Source organism: Argopecten irradians, chromosome 3 (genome assembly GCF_041381155.1).
Source record: "Argopecten irradians isolate NY chromosome 3, Ai_NY, whole genome shotgun sequence".
Classification (NCBI taxonomy): Eukaryota; Metazoa; Mollusca; class Bivalvia; order Pectinida; family Pectinidae; genus Argopecten; species Argopecten irradians.
This window is the reverse complement of record NC_091136.1, coordinates 19911451-19934107: the sequence shown is the minus strand read 5'-3', so window position 1 is coordinate 19934107 and position 22657 is coordinate 19911451. Positions and strand designations below refer to the sequence as shown.

The 22657-nt window shown below is 35.5% G+C and overlaps 1 protein-coding gene and 1 long non-coding RNA gene across 2 annotated transcripts in view; one reads left to right on the top strand and one right to left on the bottom strand.

Moving 5' to 3' along the window:
- LOC138317779 (uncharacterized) overlaps positions 1-22657 on the top strand; it is a 95127-nt gene that overhangs the window by 44601 nt on the left and 27869 nt on the right. The window lies entirely within an intron of this gene.
- Positions 9420-14205, bottom strand: LOC138319958 (uncharacterized). The gene is made up of 3 exons (XR_011208056.1): positions 14114-14205; positions 13718-13737; positions 9420-10180 (listed from the first exon to the last, which is right to left on the bottom strand). It is a non-coding gene; the product is annotated as an uncharacterized lncRNA (long non-coding RNA).

Here is a 22657-nt window from a genome sequence, read left to right as displayed (position 1 = left end):
CAAGAGAAGAAAGCATCGAGGAGATAAATGTAGATCAAAAGCATTACATCTACCCTGTACAAACATGTAAAATCACACAGTAGTCTTTTAGTGAAAAATAAATCAGTGGAAGTCAAGATGATAAAACAATTAAATAATACACCAAAGACACCATTATACACCAGCAACAGGCATGACGAATGTGGTTGGTGTAATTTCTGGAGCGGTTTGTCAGAATCGGTCTTGAACGCAAAAACCACCAAAGACTTCGTTATCCGGCTAGAAAACCATCTAAAAGGCAATATGTATATAGTAATTACTGATACTAATACTTTTTAAACCTCAAGTGTACTTAACCATTCGCAACACATAATCTGCGTAATATGTCTTATGATATGGGCATTTTCAAGTAGATTAAATTAAATGTACAGTCGGTACCATATCGTATTCTTCTGCCGATTCCCTGTCGAACCCAGGTACCCCCTCCTGCAAATTATGAATAGTATTAATCCTTTCTCTATCGATTTCCTGGTATTCCGAGAGCGAAATCACTTGCTTTCGTATTTAAAACGTAAACTGTATAAATTTGGATTATTACAATTCCATTGCTTGATAATTTTAATTCACATTTCTATGGTTATCATGCATTAGGCCTTTATATATAAATCCACGAATCTCGAATGTTATAATACCAAATGTTGCAAAAAGGTTGCTTACAGTTGATTACTACATGTAGTTATTTTCATACACTACAGTTGGCTATACAGCTATAGAATGTCATCATAACGCTAACGTATACTATGCAACATTGAGCATTTTGGCATATCTATAATGAAGTCCAGAAATGAATCAGCGGGGAGTTATACACCTTGTACTCATCCTTTTGAGTCATTTTTACGATGTTATATAACATTTAGCGGATGAATTCAATTTGTTCTGTATGACTGCCTTTGATTTGATATACTTATAGTATATAACGAATTCTCAATACAATGGCACTGTAACTTGCAATGCAGGTAAACATTTAGTTCTCATAGATTTTGTGCATAAAGGTTATCTGATTAAGTTTTAACATGAAAAATATATGAATATTATGGCAACTATGATGTGGATGAATATTTGGATGGCTATGGTAGTTACAATGTACGCGCAGGCTGATAAAACGTGACATTTTTAAAAACTTAGTCAATAAAATACACATATTAGTTTATTATGTCAATCATGTCACAAATAAGCAGAAATCTTGTTCTATATCGGGTCATATAGTGGTAAATACATGTACAATTTTTTTTTCATCAAGCACTCATTGGAAAGAAAATTTATTTCTATCTAAGGTAAGATATGAGTCACGGATATATAAAAACTGTTTATTAAAAAAAACTCCCATTAAAAAAATATGTCAGGTTTTCATTAATGTAGAGTTCATACACTTGATAATGTACTATTGGTTAGAAATTCGTGCCAGGTCCCTGTGTTCTATATGTAGACAGTTGTGTTGTTTGAAGGACTTGGTATCGAATTTAAGTGTTTCAATTAAACCAATGTATCCATCCTCACTAACTGTAATCTGGAAAGGGAAGTTGGTTATGTGATTCGGAAAACCAAATTACTCTTTGATAATGCCTATACAAGTTTGGTCAGTCCACCAGATCATTGCTTGTACATGTACATGTATGGCATGACCTTTGATTACCAGGTACTTTGTGAGAGCTCTTCTGTCGGGTATGACCTCTACTGTTTTAATAACAAACATCCCATGAGAATTAAATTCGATTTCTGTTGTTGTTTTTATTCTTCAAAATGAATTATTTGTGTGTTCCAGCAACACGAACCCGTTATACATAGCTAGCATTTTGAGTCGGATCACTAGACTACCGTTGTGTAACCTTGAATCCGGATTTATTGCTATTTATTCATTCATTCGGACCCCATGTGGCCGACACGAACAGGACCAGAAACCTTTTATTATTTGTGTGCACGTGTACAGCTATTTATAATGCACAGTAGCGTGCACATGATATTCGTAAAATAGACGTTTCGGTTTTAGTCTATTAATCATTTAGTAAAATCTGAATAAAGGGAGAAAAATATCTAAGATATAAAAAAATGATCTTTGCTTCACGACAATATCAAATTACGACATAGATAAATCAAAGTTTTGTATACAAAATACACAATTACATATCCGAGAATAAGTACAATGTACTAGCCATAATCTATATACGGTTTCCACAAATCCTGATATGGTAGTTAATACTATAAGACTCTTTCATATGTGGATATGAAGGATAGGGATATTCTACCCGAGGGTCACAAAATGTAGTAAAATCCGAGGCTTGCAGAGGGTTTTGCAACATTTTGTGATCCCGAGGGTAGAATATCCTATCCTTCTTATCCACTTATGAAAGAGTATTTTTCTTTCATACCTTGACGTTTTATAGCAATTTTACAACTATAATATCCTGCCATTTTGAAATAAATTCGAAGAAATCCACGGCTGAAAGTCAATTTTTCATACATGGAAAATGACGTGATATTTTCAACAAAAATTCCATTGTTTGCATCTTTTATTATAAAACCAGTTGAGTTTGTGCAAAAAATGTTAAAAATTTTACCGAGGAAATTTTGTTGATGCCGTGACATCACGAGGCTTTATTGCATGGGTAGCAGTGCAATACAGCCTCAGGCGGCATGAGTGTGTTGCTCTAGACCAGCAGTGTTACACCCGTATGTATGACAGAAATAGGGCTCTGCAATTATGTCAACTCAAGTACTGGCTTCTTATGACAAATCTACAAAACATCCATTGAACTATCAAGCATTTGAATTCTCAGTACTATAAAACACAGCGAAAGTAACATATTATTCAGTTTTTGGAACACTTTGCATTGACTATCAATGCCTACTGGTCCTAATGGAGAATACGTCCTATGCACAGGGACCTGGCACGATTTTTTAAACTAACAGTATACATATATATATATATTATAGTATCAAGGGTATGAACTCGGCAGTAGAGAAAAACGGACCTATTTTTTTTAAACCGTGATTATTTTAATAAATGGTTAATATACAACATTGACTGATATCTTACCTTAAAGAGAAATAATTCATCTTTCCATTGAGTGCTTGATGAACAAAATTGGCCAAGTATTGACGAAGTTATGGCTTGATGAATCGGGAAATTTATGAAAAATATGCCAGGTAGACATATCCCTGTCCGGTCTAAATGTCGTCTCGGCTCTAATGGGCACCTCAAAAACCAAGCCAAAATCACAAAATCTACGCTTGTGGTGGTAAACAGTACCCATAACTGTGTTCATCCACAATCTCCTTTGGAGGTGTCATGACCTGTACTTTGTAGAAACTCCATTTAAACATCATGTAGCTCACTTACTTTAACCGTCACCGCCATGTTCATTTGTTTTTCGGAACGCTTCTCGAGTTTACCCACTAGCACAACATTACATAATTTGCATAATGTAGTCACGATATGTAAAGTCGAGAAGCGTCCCGAGAGAAAAAAGAACATGGCGGTGACGGTTAAAGTAAGTGAGCTACACGATGTTTAAATGGAGTTTCTACAAAGTACGGGTCATGACACCTCCAAAGGAGATTGTGGATGAACACAGTTATGGGTACTGTTTACCACCACAAGCGTAGATTTTGTGATTTTGGCTTGGTTTTTGAGGTACCCATTAGAGCCGAGACGACATTTCGACCGGACAGGGAAATGTCTACCTAGCATATTTTTCGTAAATTTCCCGATTCATCAAGCCATAACTTCGTCAATACTTGGCCAATTTTGTTCATCAAGCACTCACTGGAAAGATAAATTATTTCTCTTTAAGGTAAGATATGTGTCAATGATGTATATAGCCCATTTATTTAAATATCCACGGTTTTAAAAAAATAGGTCCGTTTTTCTCGACCGCCGAGTTCATACCCTCGATACTATAATACATATATGTATACTATTGAGTTAAAATTTTCGTGCCAGGTCCCTGTGGTCCTATGTTATATATCAGGACCAATCAACATTCAGAGAAATATCAACGTTTGGAACCAGGCTATTAAAGTGAATAGTCGGTAAAGGAAACCAGTCTAAATGCGTTCTTTGACCTTCCAAAAGTCATTGCATACCATAATGATAGTTAAGTTCTGTTTACGGTGTCCAGTTTTGACCATTGAAATTTTGGAGAAGCCCAATGTAGATTTAATGATATATAATTTTACAATTTAGGTATATCAGTCATTCATTGCATACGAGATTGATATTTTCTTTCTGCCTATCTACTTGTGGTAAAACAGAAGTGAGCGATTAAGTCATGGCCTGGAATCGTCTCTTTGGACAGGAGTTGACCATTAGGTGACTGGTCACCGATTTTAATTTACACCACAATTATTGATTACTCATTATGATGTTATATACTTCAACACGAATATATATAGATACAGTGAGACAGCCAACGACAGGCAGATAAGACAATTTAACATTGTGGAAAATCAATGAGAATGCGAGGAGGTATAAAAAGGTCAAAAAGTCCGAGAAAATAATTTTTTTTTAAAGTTTGTTTTTTGTTTCTCTTCTTTAATCGATAAAGTAATTGCTTAGTTATATCATGACGTCATGATTGAAAAGATGACTCATATGAACACATTATGTATATGTAATATGCCATTATCTATACACCGTTTCCATAGAAATATAACAGAGACGTATGCCCATATGTACGACAAGGCCAAAATAGTCACGCGATTTACCTGTTAACAAACTAAGTGTGCGCAAATAGTAAGACACATATCGACAATAAACGAATTAAGATGTCTGCATTGTGTTGCAAATGGCCATTTTATCATGACCATTCGAGAGTTATGTTACAAAATGAAGTTTTATACGTGCAGTAATTACATCGACAAATTTTACAGTTCTATCGAAGTTACCGATATCGGGAATTATGTCCTGCTAACAATGCTATCTTCAAAATAAAAGTAAACTTGCCGCCGAGGTTATCTTTGATAAGTGAAATAGGTCGGTTACAAGAGACGGACCAAGGGCACACTGGCCTTTATAATACCATATCATCATAATCATCTAATACGTTTGTTTGGGTTTTTTCATCTCGAAATTAAATTACGTTTAGTGATAATGAAACTTTTATTGTCAAAAGACTTTGTACAATCCAATAGATTGTCTGTACAAGCACGTGACAAAGTTTCACGCCAAGCGCCTTGCTACGTCTGAATAAACATTCTGAGTATAGATATGGTTAGCTTCAAAGATAGTTTGGATTTCATTCATAGCATGTACGTATAATGTTTAATAATCAATAACAATTGCCAGAAACACTCTGATTTATTATTAGAAGAAAAGAATGAAATAGAGGAAGGTATGTAAGAGGGAAAGAAACAAGTAAAGAAAGAAAAGAAGAAAGGTAGGAAAACAAGAGAGGGACAAAGTTTATGTACAATAAATATAAATGTAGTTTAACATTTGAACGGATGTAGTTCCCCCGTTTATGGTCGATATTCCATGAAAATCGTTTATTTTACTTTATATATGACCCCGATACCGTTGGCTAGTGTCTGACTCGGACCACAATCCACATTTCACCGACAAACCCAGAAATTGATTTTTGGTGTATTGTATAACTTCTTTTACTTTGAGATCTACACAGCTTGGCCATTTTTCCCCTGAGGGTGTTATATTCAATTAAGACACATGTCACGACTTAGTCCGCTAAACCTGCCTATATTATAGGGCTTTTCTTGCCTAATATAGGCAGGTTTGGCTGTCTAGTCACCATTAACACCATGAAGTGCTATAGGTATCCTGGTGATCGGCAGTTTGAGGCCGATTCTGGACAGATGACAGTACACACGTTTGACACAAGTTACTTCTACTATACAGTGTACAATGGTCTGAATCGTCCTTGGATGATTCCTTTAATTCAAACTACAAATGACTGAACGAACAACTCAGTAGTAAACAAATTCTGTAAAATAAAATGGGCCCAACCCACCTCCTTATTTTCTGCTTCACGCTACTCTAGTGTAATTATAACCCGATATATCAGCCCCCTCTCAACAATGCACTTTATCTTATAGAATTGTCTTAATTGGTTGTCCAATTCCTCGATCGAAATGCAAAAACCTGAACCATTTTATTACAATGCACCGTGTTTTGTATGCGTATATCGCCATTCCCGTAAAGGCAATTCGTAATCCTAACTCAACTATTTCTCCTGGCTTTATTTTCTGAAGGAAATAAGATACCACCTACTTCCAGCACCGTTCTTAATTGCATGTAATTTCCCTCTACAAATGTCTTGCAGAACTTCCCGTTGAGAATAAATTCCGTAAAAAAAGGTCCGCATCTGTACCGGTTTTTACAATAACCTGTCCGATTCAAGAATATTTTGTATGATGTCGGTTCTTAAATTATTCAACGGATTTTCTTCGTGTAACGTGTTATAGTCGATATAGATCCGGCTCCTGTCCATTAAAACAACACCGTTTCCTGCATTATTTATTAGCCTGTACCTCACTGTCACTACCAATGCTTTTATTCTCCCCATTTTCTCCAAATTCTCCTGTCTCGCTTCATTTAATTTGCTCCTTAGATTCAATTTTCAGACAAATTATTTAAATTTACTACCAAATTATGCGCTCTCGTGCGTAGTATATGTCTCTAAGATCTTCGATAACATCCTTATCAAATACGCTCCATATCAACTGTCAAATCGCGTGTACTAGTTCTGACTAAATCACAGTCCCTGCCCGTCTAACGCGTACGGAAAATCTACATGTGTTTGAGAAAATCTCCTCACAATTTGGCGTTATCATACCCGCGATAGTATAAATACCGCAAGATAGCTTAGAACAGCACACACAGCGACAGTAAAACATCGATTATGGGCAAATTCCAAATTAGATAAAAACTCTTTTATTTTACATGGTTTCAAACAGTGACTAGATAAGGCTTTTTGTCCACAATATTGAATGAAATGTCTGATCTGGGATTCAAAAGTAGAAAAAAACGTCGTAAATCTGAAACGTGGAACGTCCATGTTTTATCCGCTTTTCAAGTTTGAATGCTGATTTTAGCAGTCAGCTTTCCATTGCTACATTGGGACAACACTATTCAAAGGTGGACAATGGTCAGTTATGTCATAAAAGTTCAAGTGTCCAGTTCTACAGAGCAATGACCATAACAATAATGTCTTCATATTTTTTTCTATGCTGTATTTTTCTTGCAATTTAAATTGTTTTATACATAAAGATAATCCACAAACTTTCAAGGCTGTTCACCTACTTTCAGTTCCACAAAAGAGATTCTGAACCTGAACAGCGAACTGTAGCCAAATAACATTGTAGAACTTTTGACTGTGATGTTGATAATTTGTGTTGTTACCGACGTAGTGTGTTTATGATATCCATTTGCAGGTATTTGACGTACTAATATCCTTTTCAAATAAATGGTGCAATCGTGCCCCTTATCCTTGTATATAATGTGTCAGTAATTTGACAGTAGATCGGGAATACATCGCACAGCAACACGCACATCGCCATTATACTACCAAAATCACACAGGGTGTCTGAATAGAGAAGGAGATTTAAGGTAATGTTAGCATATTTCTTCAGTGTTCTCCATTATCTACACATAGACCTTGCCTTAAATCGACAATGCTGCTATCCCAGAGCTCTCAGACTGGTAGTAAAACTTCGATTATGGTTCAATCGGAATTAGATAAAGGAAGAAATATCGGTATATAATCGACTGCATTTTACTGCAGACACCCTCAATATAAAAGGTACTAATGACACCGAAGGGGTTCGAATGGTCCTCAAGAGATTCCAGAAGTTTGTGACTAAAACGACAGCCTCGTTCTCATTCATGTATATCAGAAACCGCAGATGGGAGAGATTGGCACCTGACGGGATTCGTGTCGTGCGCAAATCGGAAATTATGAACATTTGAATAGTTGTAGTTCCATAACAGCCAGTGGTTTATACAATAGTTCTTAACTTTCTGTAATCTCCGAAAAGATATCGGTTGGAATCAAAGCATCATACAAAGGGAGATAGGGCTTGTATATATTGCATGCAGTCGACAATCTAAACGTGATAACAATTCAATTGGTACAATATACCGAATGGCAATATGATGATTGTACATTTTAAAAACTTGATTTCTTTCCTTAGTTCTTGATACAATAAAAGTTTCAATAAAATATTTTTTTTCCTATTCCAGATACTTTAAAAACACCTCTCATCAACGCTTAAATCTTTGTTACTCTCTTAATGAAATGAACGATTTTATCTTGTATTGCTACAAAGAGTTATTTAGCCTGAATATGTAGAGTTATCTCCCCTGAATATGTAGAGTTATCTCCCAGATTTTATCACCTGCATTGTTTTCTCCCTTGAGTAAATTAATGATGTTACCACCCTTATACGTGTTGTTCCATTTTAACCAATACAGTGTTATCTCCCTTAATTACATTTTATATTATCTCCCTTGAATCGGCGTGTTATCTCCCTTGTCGACTTTCCTTTTCCAATAATGAAAATGAATGTGCGGGAAATATCGATTGCAAATTTTGCTTGTTCGACGTGAAAGCTACGCCAGCAACACAAAGCGCAATATTGATATTTCAGTAGGTTTTTTTTCATTTCAGAAAGCATTGGTATAAGATGCCATCAGCGACATGTAATGATGCGGTAAAAGTGACCGGTCAGATACCATTAAATTATATCTCTAACCTATCAGCTACAGACTATACGTCTTGTCCTACGATGGCGCGTTTACCGCCTAGGTCTAAACTGCCTCACTTCTGACAAAGGTGACATCATAAGTGCTCCCAAATCTGATATCATTCCCATGGTTTCACGTGACCGATTGTGATATCGGGCGCCTCATTATTTCACTGAGTAAAAAGTAGCCACATAATCTAAAGAAGGCTTTTTATTTAACACTTGTGTTTGTATATAATCAATAAAGTTGGCCTGAGTAGGTGGTATTCTACCCTATTTATTATGTGTACTTTATCTGTGAATATAGACGGTATGTATATTCCCACAGACGATTTACTAACTCTGTTTCAAAACACACTGATACGAAACATATTCAGATAAAAAACAATCTATCATAAAAACGTGTCAGACATATGAGTTGTGGAATTCAGCCGTTCATCTGTTGAATGTGTATTGTATCTGTTATTTTATAACAATACATGCGTAGTGCTTCACTGTAACAGACGTTGACATTGAACCTTCTTTTCCATGTCCATATTTATCAAGTTTGTCCATCTAGTAATTATTACTGTTGCAAGAAGGAAATGTCACAAATGCAATACTAATGCAATGCTTTGACGACGGAACGAAGATACGAGCACGTGCTATGTGTTTTACAAATATGTTTTTCATGTTCTAAAACTCTAAACAAATGAAAGACACCTCAGAGTCAGGTTCGTACGTCGTCCTACAGCAGGCAGGAAGACAATGTGGGACTGTGCTATGTATTAGCAGAGAGCATGTGTTGATGTTTACATATTGTAATAGCATGCCATCGATCTCTGGTATTTTTCTTTCTTTCTTTCTCCACCAATGTTTTAAACCAATAATATTTAAAACAAATTTCGATGCTGCTGTTTTTACCAAATTCAGATGATGAAGTTGGTGTTGATACCTATCATAAACACCGCCTTCCGAAGTATCTTTGAAAAGTCGAGCGTACATTTTTCTGTACTTAATTTTGTAAAAAGATTTCTGGTACATTAAATTGTAAATTAATTAATGGTAATATTTATTAAGAATGCTCGTATACAAACTTCAACTATGTGCCAATTCGTCGGAATCTGGTTCCGGTTTTGAAGTCTACGCACTACATAAGAAATTTTGGCGTTAATATAGAATTCAGGAAGTTATCAAGTCCAAATTGTGGTGTCTGTCGGAATGCAATACGTCTGTATAGAGTGTCATATCCTTGCTTGTGTCCAGACTTTGAACGTCAAAGACTTCACATGTTCCCATGACTATGTCTAACTGATATAAACTGTCGTCTGCTGGAAAGTTTGGTACATTATAGTCAGGTTCGTACATCGTGGTCGGCGTCCCTTCCGGTAACTACTTGTACCAATAGAATGGCAAGGATGAAGGACGTTCCCGGAATCTGCGATAGTTGTAACCATGGTAACCCCTGTAACAAAATACCAATACACTGTGTTACGGCAGTTTTCTAATATACATAAATTAGTTCAATAAAAAAAAAAGACTGTCAACCAGCCACTTTGGAAGAAGTGTATTAATGGCTATCAATGCGAGATTTTTCATTAATTTTAACACAGATAAGAAGTTATTAAAATTCTTACGGTAAATACATTATACAATATGAAACCGAAGAATTAAAGTTGTCAAAATTCACATACATGGTGGATTTGTATTGTTTCTGGTCGTCAATGATTTTAAACACAAATTATTAATAAATCATGTCCATATATTGTATTGATTGGTAAAACCACAATAACAGATAAAAATGAAATCTCGATTTAATTATTAATAAGTTGTGATCCGACACGACCCTGACTGATACAGAAACCTTTGTCCTGTACGAGGGCTCAGCTCGTGACCGACCATGACGGAACAACGTCACGTGCTTGACTGGATGACACTAGCTCGCCCGGGGGTCGAGCATGACGACGAATGTAAACACGTGGTATCAGAATCCCATAATTAATTGATTATAATATGAGTAAGGATTATCATCGAATCACGGGGGAGAACTTAAACGTCTAAAAGATTTACTGTTATATTTCCGAAGATTACCGGAAATTTCTTCAAGGGGATCCGATTGAAAATCATACGTGTAGCTGTAACACGGATGGACAGGCTCTATTGGCGCTGTGTGGTTTCTACATCAGTTGTAGTCACACGGAAGGACCCGTGAAGATGATTCATTTACTGTCAAACTAAATTAGGAACCCGCTTGTAAAAGTTTTCAAAAATGAGTGTAAAAAACAGGTAATTTCGGTTCATTTATTGCGAGAAAACTGTGTGTGGTTTTGAGGTCACACTGAATCAACAGCTATAGTGATTAGTGATAGGAGTAATGATTTTATCTGCACAACAAACATTTCTCAAAATTTAAATTAGGTTTCTGACTGGGACTGAAATGAAAACATGCTCCTGGTAGTTGTTATCAAAAACATTTTGCACGCTATCACTCCCTTGTTGTTATTTTTGGAACTCGAAACGATATTTTAGAATTTTGTTTCGTTAATTTGATTGGATTTAAATCGAGAGCGAAAATATGAGCTGAGCACGAGTGCTGAGAGAGTATCATTGTAAATAATACCCTTCAATTACATGTAGTGCATTGTTTTCAAATGCGATGTTGCTTTCATAATATGATGTTTTGAGTATGCAATCTTCTATCATCTGAATTATGAACTTTCTGGGAAAATGATTTCTAAAATAGTACTTTTTTAAATATAATGTATTTACTAAGATATAATCTTACTTCCCCTCACAAATGCCAAAATGCATCGGGCAAAAACAAAAGTTCCGCTGCAAGCCTGCAATCGTTACTTATTGTGTCGAAGCATTACTCCATAAAACATCGGAACTCCTCGTCATTTATCTTTATTGTCGTCGCCTTTCATGTATTCGATTGCCTATCTTTTTATACTGAAACACTTGATCATTCGTGTACTTTCGGATCGAGTGATTTAGTAGTGCACTGGAGTGGGGACTGTACATTCGAAAAAAAAACGATACAAAAATTAGGATTTTTCGTCAGTTTTAATGATTGTTTATTCACGTAAAATGCGCCACGTCTTTGTCCAAATGTCCATGGTATCATCCATGCAACTGTTGAAAAGTTGTTTTAACTTCATAATAAGAGAAAGCAGTTTAACATATAAAACAACGAAGGGATATAATTCATCTAAATACATCATTTTTTTCCAGTAAAAAAAAGAAACAGACAATCTGACGCATATGATATCCTAGGATTTTAAGCAATTTTAAAAAAAGAAACATTTGGAAGCACTGTATACTCCTGAACATTTATATCAATACCAATCCAGTTTGTATCTTTAATCAGAATAACTTGTGATCCCCTTGTGGATACATTGAACTTATCCGAACCCGACTGACTGTTTCGACTGATATGTTTTGATTTTAAAGTGCAGTGCCGGTATGGAGTATGACATGTCTGTATAAGAAACTAGGCTTCAATTGAAATGCATCAAATATATAGACATTAACGGAGGCCCTAACAACGCTCCCGAGGCTACGTGTGTAATTTAAACGAAAAGTAGCTGTCCCAATGACCTTATGTAATGAGACCTAGCCACTGGAAAAGAATTCCAAAACATGTCGATTTTACGTCTACCGTCCAAACAGATTTAATTTAGAAGTTTGAGAAACCTTAAGATCGTACGCCAGCCGCCTTGTCAGCCGTGTAGATTAGTCTAATACGGGCTAGTGACTATAGAAATGTTTGTTTCCTGGACGGGAAAATACACGTGTACATAATTGGTGTAAGGTGGTATTTTATTGACCAGCATAATGCATTATAGCGGTGTCTCCCTAAATTAGATAAAACAGATTGAATTGTCAGTCCTATGTTTAAAACATTAAGGGACTATTGTCTAATGTTTGAGGTTCATGTTTTCTGACATTTATTCTAAATATCCAAATTAAAAAAAAAAAAAGATGAGAAGATAGAAAATAAACTGAATAAAAAGATGTGTTTTATCGTACACATTAATGTAAATGGTTAACCTATGGTATCATGAAATGTATTTATATAATTTAGTGATTAAGTCACTCGCCTTTTTCTCCGGGCACCCAGGTTTCCTCCTACTGTTAGACCCCTCGCGCGCTTACTAAATGTACATATGGACCATCGAAACTGTTTTGCATAATCTGTATAACTTGTTTCGCAATCGATGAAAAATAAATAGTTTTTTCTTGCACTTAACATCAATACCAACATTAATCCTTTCATAATTTTAGCGGGAATTAATCTTTTCGGAGACTTCATTTATTCAATCTGCAAAATTTGTATTAGGTTGAATGAAATCTGTAAATTATAACGTCTTCGGATTCTATTATTGAAAGCATTCAAATCACTTAGTGCCTACACATTGAATGTCTTGAATGTCATGCCTTAAGCTAAAAACTTCGAAATACTTTTGAGACGGAAACATCATACACAATGCCTATATTAGGATAACATACTTCATATTATCAGGCCTTCCGCGTCGTAATTCGATTTTCAATATATATTCTTTAGTAAGGATTCCACAGAGTACAGCAGACCGTCTATAATTAAAGCAGGCTATGTAGATATGTTCCCAGACGTTTACGGAATTAATCTGACAGTACGGATACTTTATCACGTCGACAAGTTCAACAACGAAGGCAGATCGTTAAATAAGAATACTTCAGCACTGCGTTAGAAAGTTAATGTAAAGTCACGTGTACCCCTAAATCTATTTAACACCCCCTATACTGGCAGCTCTACTTTTGACATTATAAATAAGCAATTTCATACACAGGCACAAGTATTTACCTTCCGTCGTAAGAAGCTCCAATTTGCACGCGGAAGAATATTACCAAGGCGCATTGATCGATGTGTGCATTTATGCGTCCGCGTGCATTAAAATACTATTTGAAGCGAATGGAGGTAATGTAAATGTTGGTGCAATGTTTATATACATGTACTTACTCTCTGTTGCCCAAGTATACCTACAAACAAAGTGATAGACGTACATAATTGACGTCATACTAAGTATTGGTGATGTAAACTCCGTAACTCATTCTTATTTCATTTTGCCGGATCAGAGGTTGTTATTTTATATCGATCACCGTCGGGCAATTTAATGCTACATGTATCATTGTCATCGTCGGCTTCGGCGGAGTAAAACAAGGGGAAGTACCTCTGATAGAATATTTGATGACAAGGCGACAACGAAATGTTTTCATCTATAAATAATTCAATAATTTCTACATTCATTCAAATGAAATCTCATGATTTACATTGCTGCATTGCACAAATAATTATAATCTTAGAAAATAGTAATGCTGACATTCTTGGAGATTAAGACCACACATTAGAACTTACATGTTTACCGGGAGCTTCCAGACATTTTCTAAAATAACGCACGCCATGCGATACTGTCGAATCACATTACAGCATGTAAAACAACATGAGATAATTTACTGTCCTACATGCTCTTTACGATGTTTTACTTTCTGTACTTGTATCTACTTCATGCTAAATTAAATTCCGGACACGTAAGTCTTCTCCGCTTCTGACATTATATCATCCCTCGTGCCGGGACACGAAAATCCCTTACTTATTTCTTACATAGAAGTGATGATCTAAAACGTTAGTTCCGGAAAATAAATAGATCTATTTACATAACTCTCAAACCTGGAACTTTAAAGTCCAATTAGGTGTATCCACCGCCTGGCAGAGATTGAACGAAAGTAAATGCCATCCGGAAAATTTGTGTTCCGTAGATTTCTCTCTGTGGACAGATTTATGTTGTTTTTCCAATGTCTTTCTGGTTTATAACAGGGTTGTAGCGGATTTATTATCAGCAGACGTACGTTTTAAGAATACAGTTTTATTTGGCAAATTACCTTTGACGTTATTTTCCTGACTCACTACATCACGTGGTATAAATGGCGTTTTATCTATGTCGTTCTGCGAGATTTAATGTGATTGATTTAGTACCAAATTGGGATTCCACTGGCAAACTGTTGCTGCATGAAAAAACTTAAAGAAAAAAGCAATGGTAAAAATAAATAAAAGCATATAATCTCAAATTTGCTTCGGTAAATAGAAGAAATACTATTTTATTTTTTAGATAACGATTGATTAATTAAATATACATTAATCTATTTATAATAAATAAGTTAATGATATAATTGCTTAATTACGTGCGATACGTTAAAGAAGATTCCTTTTGTCACGGAGACACAGTTCAATCGCCTTTTACATTTTTTAATTAAGATTCGAAAAAAAACTTCGTAAGGCCGGAAGTAATTTATCTGCACATGCAGGTGACAAAAATCAAATTATGAAAATGTCAAAGTAGCTGGTAATCTCCTTCGGCAAATATTTCCTTTGAGTTTTAAAGTTCACTTCAAGGACAGATGCCTTAAGGAGTCTCGTTTTGACAACAACAATCATGATCGAGCGTCTACGTACTGTTCCTGGCCAGTCCAAGTAAAATTTTATTGGAATTTCGGAATCACAATACCATGATAGGATCTGGCTCTAGGTGATACCGCTGTAACATCCTCGTTTTTTTTGTTTTTGTTTTTGTTTTCTCATTTTTTTATGAAGACATATTATGATCGGTGCTAATTCTATTTTACTCACTATCCTGTTTCGTTTAAAACTATGCTATGGTTATGTTGTAGCATATCTACTGAATTAACATTCGGACTGTACACCATCTTTACACTACACTTACATAAAATAACACTATCATAAGTTTTGAATTCTTAATACATTGTATGTAAATTTTGTCTTTATCGAATACTTCTGTCATTGTAAAGATATGCCTAAGTTAAATCATTTAGCTTTCCCTATCTATGCAATAATTTACACACAAAAATTGTAGGCCTATAATGTTTAAATCAAAACAAATGTACTACGATTGGCGTAAGTTCGATTATGTCTGGATGCTTTGTGACCTATACATCTTCTTCACGTACGACCAACATCCCCATACCTAACACAGGGTTAAAGCGTCGTCCCCCGACACGCAGAAACGGCTCTCCATTACACCATTATTTAGTCCCATACCCGGTCCTACAACTTATTGTTCTGTCTGTATGGTTGGGATGATAAAGACTTAGATTGATGGACATCATGATGATAGTGATTCGTTTATTGTTTGATTCCGCTATCCTCTGTTACCTTCGCGTTATGTCCATAGATACCCTTGCTCCTATCTCACGGTCTGTGGTTGCCACGATAGCCAAAATGGATTTGCGTTCAACATTCTACCACTTATATCTTGTGCACAGCGGCCACGCTTGCCACGAAGCAAAGCCTTCCGATATTTTACCACCGATTCCTCAACCCTTGTGCCAAGATGACCAAGAAACAATACTTTCTGACATTGTACCACTTGTCCTCCATTTCTGGATCGCGACAGCCAAGTAGCAATGACGTCCAAATATTCTAGATGTACTCAACCTCTAGACCACGAATGTACAGATGCAACGACAAGCGATATAATACCACCTCTGGGCTGTGATGGCGATACAATCGGCATGTATTATCTTCATTTCTTTTGCATCATGCAGTCACCTTTTCTTACGTTTTAACTCCCGATTCTGTAATATAACTGTACGCGTACCAAACCACTGGGGAATATTTTTCAGCGGTAGTTTTGTCGCAAATGTACTGTTAAAGTTTCGCAAATGTACTGTTAAAGTTTCAAAAGTCAGGCGTTTCAAGCTTATCTCAACGCCAATTGTATAGAGAAGACACTTAAAAATTAAATATAAAAATAAAAAATAAAGTAAACTGTTTAATATATAGGCCTATTGACTGTCTCACTGCAGAAATTTATTTGATTGTGTTTAGATTGAGGAAATTATTACGATTTAAAGTGAAGAAATGGCTCATTGGTATCCATGCATTCGTATACATTTTCTTAGCTTTTCGACCATACTCTCAGACCTGTAATGTTTTCCTTGCTCTGTGTTATTTTCTTTGTTTTGTGTTGTTTTCCTTGCTTTGTGTAGTTTTCCTTGCTTTCTGTTGTTTTCCTTGCTTTGTGTTGTTTTCCTTGCTTTCTGTTGTTCTTTTTGTTTCATACTTTATGTTGTTTTTTTGCTTTGCTTTTGTTGTTTCCATACTTTATGTTGTTTTCGTTGCTTTGTTTTGTTTTCTTTTCTTAATTTGTGTTGTTTCCTTCCCTTATGTTGTTTTCCTTGCTTTGTGTTGTTTTCTTAATTTTTGTTGTTTTCCTTGCTTTGTGTTGTTTTCCTTGCTTTGTGTTGTTTTCTTTGCTTTGTGTTGTTTTCCTTGCTTTGTGTTGTTTTCCTTGCTTTGTGTTGTTTTCCTTGATTTGTGTTGTTTTCTTTGCTTTGTGTTTTGTTTTCCTTGCTTTGTGTGTTGTTTTCTTGATTTGTGTTGTTTTCCTTGCTTTGTGTTGTTTTTCTTGATTTGTGTTGTTTCCTTCCATTATGTTGTTTTCCTTGATTTGTGTTGTTTTACTTAATATGTGTTGTTTTCTTGTTTTGTGATGTTTTCCTTGCTTTGTGTTGTTTTCCTTAATTTGTGTTGTTTCCTTCCCTTATGTTGTTTTCCTTGCTTTGTGTTGTTTTCCTTGCTTTGTGTTGTTTTCTTTGCTTTTTGTAGTTTACTTTCTTTGTGTTTCTTGCTTTGCTTTGTTTCCTTGCTTTGTGTTGTTTCCCTTACTTTGTGTTTTGTCCCTTGCGTACCAGACTAATAAACCTAATAAATACCAAACCTACAATAATCATAGGGACCTTAAAGTTTTGTTCCCTTTCGACAAGGTAATGGTCTGACGTTATCCAGTGTTTATAACACAGTCATTGTTTTAAGTAGGAAACTACAGACGTTTTACCCATAAAGCTATGGCTTAGTAGATTGTCCAAGACAATTCATTAGCCGCAGTACAAAGGACACCGTGTCGAGTAGCATCAACAATATAAATACGGCGCGGACTCTGCCTTAATATACGATAAAACAAAGGGGGATGAAACCCGACGTTCGTTTACTGTGTCATAAATGTGGACTAATCCCACTGTTAAAAGGTCTGAGAATCCATCATGACGTTCAAAGTCACAAGGACGCTTAATTAATGCTGTGGCCTTGTAGAATGTAGTAATGCTGAACTTCACTGGGTCTGGAGGCAAAAACCCACGTGGAATGGTTGGCACGTGCTGACTTTAGGTAGGGAGATTTCGCTAAGTTCCGCGGCAATGTCACCTAGTTGTCTTTATAGGCAAACCGTATTACACATGTCGTTTATTACTTCACTTAGAACTCATCATCTATCCGATATGAAAATTCTCTGACGGTGATATGATTTTGTTGAGGGCACACTACTTATATACTGTTCTTGCGTTTGCAAAAGCTACAAGCAAATCAAGTTGCGGTCCTTTGACGAAACTTATATTTCCCCTAGCTTGGAGCATGGTACTTGAAGTATGAAGATGATGTAATGAAACTTAAGTTTGGTTTTACGGCTTAACGCCCCTCCGATAGCTGGGGTAATTTAAGATCAGTAAAAGAAAGATAAAGTTGATACCAGTGCCTTTCAGAGACAAATGTATCACTTACATGTATGGTTGGCAGTATTGCATGACACCACCCACATGGTATATTCTGGGAATGGACGGGTAATGCGAAGCGTTAACGGATTGTGCTGATGGTAGTTGCTCAATTAAACGTGTCAAATATATATGCATGACGAGAAGGTCAATTCATGCAGTTGTTGTTTCTATGAATTTGTAAATATTTACTGTTTGTTTGTTTCCTGGAAATGAAATCTATGAATACTTCTATTCGCTGCTTTTTTGTCAAGCGTCATATAATATTCAGGATTGTTTGAATATGTGACAAGATTAAAAAGTGGAGAAAAACCTACAGATCTAAAGTTAGTAACTTGTAAATGTCCCACATGTGAGGACCAGTAATAGACTATCAATACATGTTGACCACCATGTCACCCTCTGATTGTTTTATATAAATCAGTACCAATCTCCTGAGTAAAAAGACATACCGATGACCCATCTGCTTTGATGGAGGAGTAACGTTTTCTCATTACGATAAACAAGGTAATAGTCTGACTTTATAATACCACATAACAACTTGATTACGACAATCTCAACACGCTTCATAGGCTAATGGCCCGGTGTCTGTGCTTGAGGAAACGCAATTTTACGCTTAAAGAATTTCATTTTCAGCTGCACAACGGCAATTCAACTGCAGGCAGTTTATCTATATAGAACGACCGAAGCACACTCGAGTCGACAAATCTTATTTGGTTTATGATAAAAGATGATTCATCAAACTTCACCATATACAGAAAAATGATTTGTTTCGCAGAACAATAAACGCCGTCACCCCTCAGAAATATCTCTGAATTTCCATAGTCCGAGATGATGAGATAATAGAATGGTCTTATTTATATGATGTATGCCATCATGAGCTGCACCGACACAAGCTGAAGAATAATGGCATGATCGCAACCTGATAGCTCATTCATCACCAAGACGCATTACAACTCCAGTTTGTGGCAATACCATCGAGGACGCCATTTCTAAAACCCAGCAGGCTTTTAAGATCAAACAATGCTTTGACTGTTTAGGCCGCAACATGATATGCTTATGTTAAATGCATGGTTAGGACTATATAAGGTATCGATAATTCACCACGGGGAACGGAAATGCTAGTCATGGTAGTTGACATTGTTTAGAGGTTTTAGAGGTTTATTAGATAAACCTATCTGTTCGAGTCAATCTTTGAAAATGGTTTTCCTGTACATCGTTTCGTATTTGCCGTATCTCCCTGTGGACATTTCCCGTCAGGAGGCAAAGCCATTTAGGACCATTATTAGGCCATAAAATGGTATATACGTGAAGGTTTAAATTGTTTGCCCTGTATAGAGGAACTTTATGTATGTATCTAAAGAGACGCTGGATAATCAAAAATAGTTCCTCATCCTTAATAGTTCCTCATCCTTAAACAAAAACTTTCCACATATCGTGAAAGCATTGCTTGCATCTGCGTTCTTTTTATAGTCTTATTTATGCATTCTTTGCAATAGAAAAACATCTTGAAAGTTGATGGCGTATGTAGGAAAGCAAATACATCATACTACTTACCGTGATGATTTAAAACAAAAACAGAATTTCGATTTTGCATGTGTAGATAGCATTATATCTGTAATATTTACACTTTCCGAACCTCTGTGACGCCAGTCAATATGTTTTTAAACCTTAATTTCTTAAAACACGTGTTACAAATTTTACTAGTCAGGTTAAGGAAAAACCCATTATATGTTTTAATGTCAGGCGTATTATAATAATCTCTGTGACGCTGAAATTCGATTAACTTTTCTACCTATCTCTTTGAGTGAAATGACGACCACTCTCTTCTGTGGAAGATGTTTTTAGAATATTGGGTTGTCTTTCTAAGTAGATAAACAATCGCCAGGTTACTGTTACATTATATGTAACACACATGTTGATCATGATAGTCAGATACTAGTAAGCACATCTCCATGTGAAAGTGCTGGAACAACACAGCTCTATGTACAATTTAATACCATGTAATACTGGCTAATAATAGACCACATGCATCATAAAAAAATATAAAAAGTCTTCGAGATTATATTGCCATTGTTATTTTATTGGTTGTAATTCATTCATAGGAATCAAGTTGCTTAGAAATATTGACTAATTCGACATTTATATATTTACTCATGTTTGTTTTTCATTTTGTATCATTGCAGGTGAGTGATATTTTCTTCTACACTGATGTTGGAGTTGAACTTTGATCAGTCTGTCTGTAATGGTTGCCAACTGATACTGAGGTTGAACCTGATCAGTGTGTACAATGTATGTATTGTCCATCCCTGGAGTTTATGCCCACAGGTCAAGTTAGATTTTATACCAATTGTTCTGGATATTTTTTGACGTTTCTTGATATGATTTATTAGACAGGAAATGTATAGAATTTGAGCTGTAGCTATATTTAGAGGTCTATATGTGTATTTGATCTTGAGTATAAGGTTAGGGGTCATATAGGGATATTTTATTTTGGCCTTTTATTTCGGATTATTCATATACTAACTTTATACCGTTTTTACCTCATTATCATGTAGGCATATGTTTCACCAATGGCTAATTGTTTCAATATTTCAAAGACTAACTTGAAATATCAAAGTGAGATATTTTTAACTCACTAATCTCTAATGACAACGTTATTTGTAGATCAATGTGGCTGTTATATATCCGGGATCACTAACTAACCTTATTACAGCACTAGGTTACTGCTATAACATTACAGAAAGCATCGGGTAATAATCGAACCAACTGCAGCTACAAATAGGGTTACATTGGCAAAAAATAGGATCGCTAGGTAGGGATGTTTTTAGAGTATTTCACTCCAAAGTAATGGCCGTATCTGAAGTAGAAAAGTGGAAAAATAGGGTCGGGTGTATAAGAAATAGGGTCGGTCGGGTAACCCTAAACAGACATATTTTTTGGCCTAATCAAACTAAAATACTGACTGCAGCTTCGGGTAGTTATACAGTAGTATAAGTATGCATGTGTTCACATGACAGGTGTCCATATTTGGTGATATGTGTTGACTTTTCAGATAACTATATATATTTTAATGTCAAAAGCTAATTTACCTTCGCTAACAGTGGTTAGTTTGACATACATTTCAATCCTACGATACTTGTACACGTTAAAATTAATCGTAACAGAACCTGACCATTAATAATGAACTTGATTTCATTAATATAAACTCTAGGTATGGAAGTAAAATTAAGAATTATAAGAAAAATGTTACAAGGCTCAAAAAACGTGTTGTTCATGTTTAATTTCCTCGTTTTATTTCCAAGTCTTGGATCTATAAATTATATCTTTATAATCTTTTGTTTTGTTTGAAACCGAAATTTAAAAAAATATATATTCGAAAACTACAGCTTATCTATGAAGGCAATCTTTTGATGTGTTTTATTGAGGTTTCCTAAATTAGGTCGACGTACTTATTTCAATGGTAATTTTATTTTAACGGTAGTTTTGTTTTAGCGCCTTTTGTTCTGTCTTTATAACGCCAATTCATTACAGCGTATTTGTAAAAGAACATTTTTCGAATTGAATCACCGAGTTGCGCTAATTCATATCCCCAATAATAAATCATGATTTAAAGCTTTCCGCATCTACTCTAAAATTTGACTGCGCTAAAATATAAATACATGTTTAACAATAAATAATCTTATACTAATACTATAACACTTGTCCACCTTGTACTTAGATATATCCTGTCCATGACGAGTTTGTCTGACAGACTCTTTCCCGTCTACTGAACATTCCGTATTTGGAGACAGCAATGTGACATAACCACACACATCGCTTACTGAAGCAGTAGCACAGCGATCAAATGGATGTTTACACCGGCATCATACATGTACCACCATCATATCCAAACTAGATCAAAATACTTTTTATCATTAGTGGAAGAAACAATTGCTCTCGGAATGGTTCTACTTTTCAATTGTCTTTAGGTTTAATGTGAAGTGCTGAGAATTTCTCTTTCTGTAAGAAAGTACTTTTAAGTCAAAAGATCCTTTAGATCGCCTACGCTCACAATACCATGTCCTATTGTGTCTGATCTCCATAGTAGAGAAATTGCAACTGATAAATGTGCCACAGATGTCATTCTAGAAGACATGTACTGTCAAAATGCTATACAGACATTTGTCTTATCGCGAAAGAAATAGGGTAAGCATTGCCATCGTTCTGCCAAAGTAGAGGAAAACATATCAAAATAATTCTTTCAAACTGTCACCATGGAAATCTCGTATAAGTGTCTAATCGACAACTGATTTAATAATCCATGGATCCAATCATGACATTTACAAGCCCTCGTATG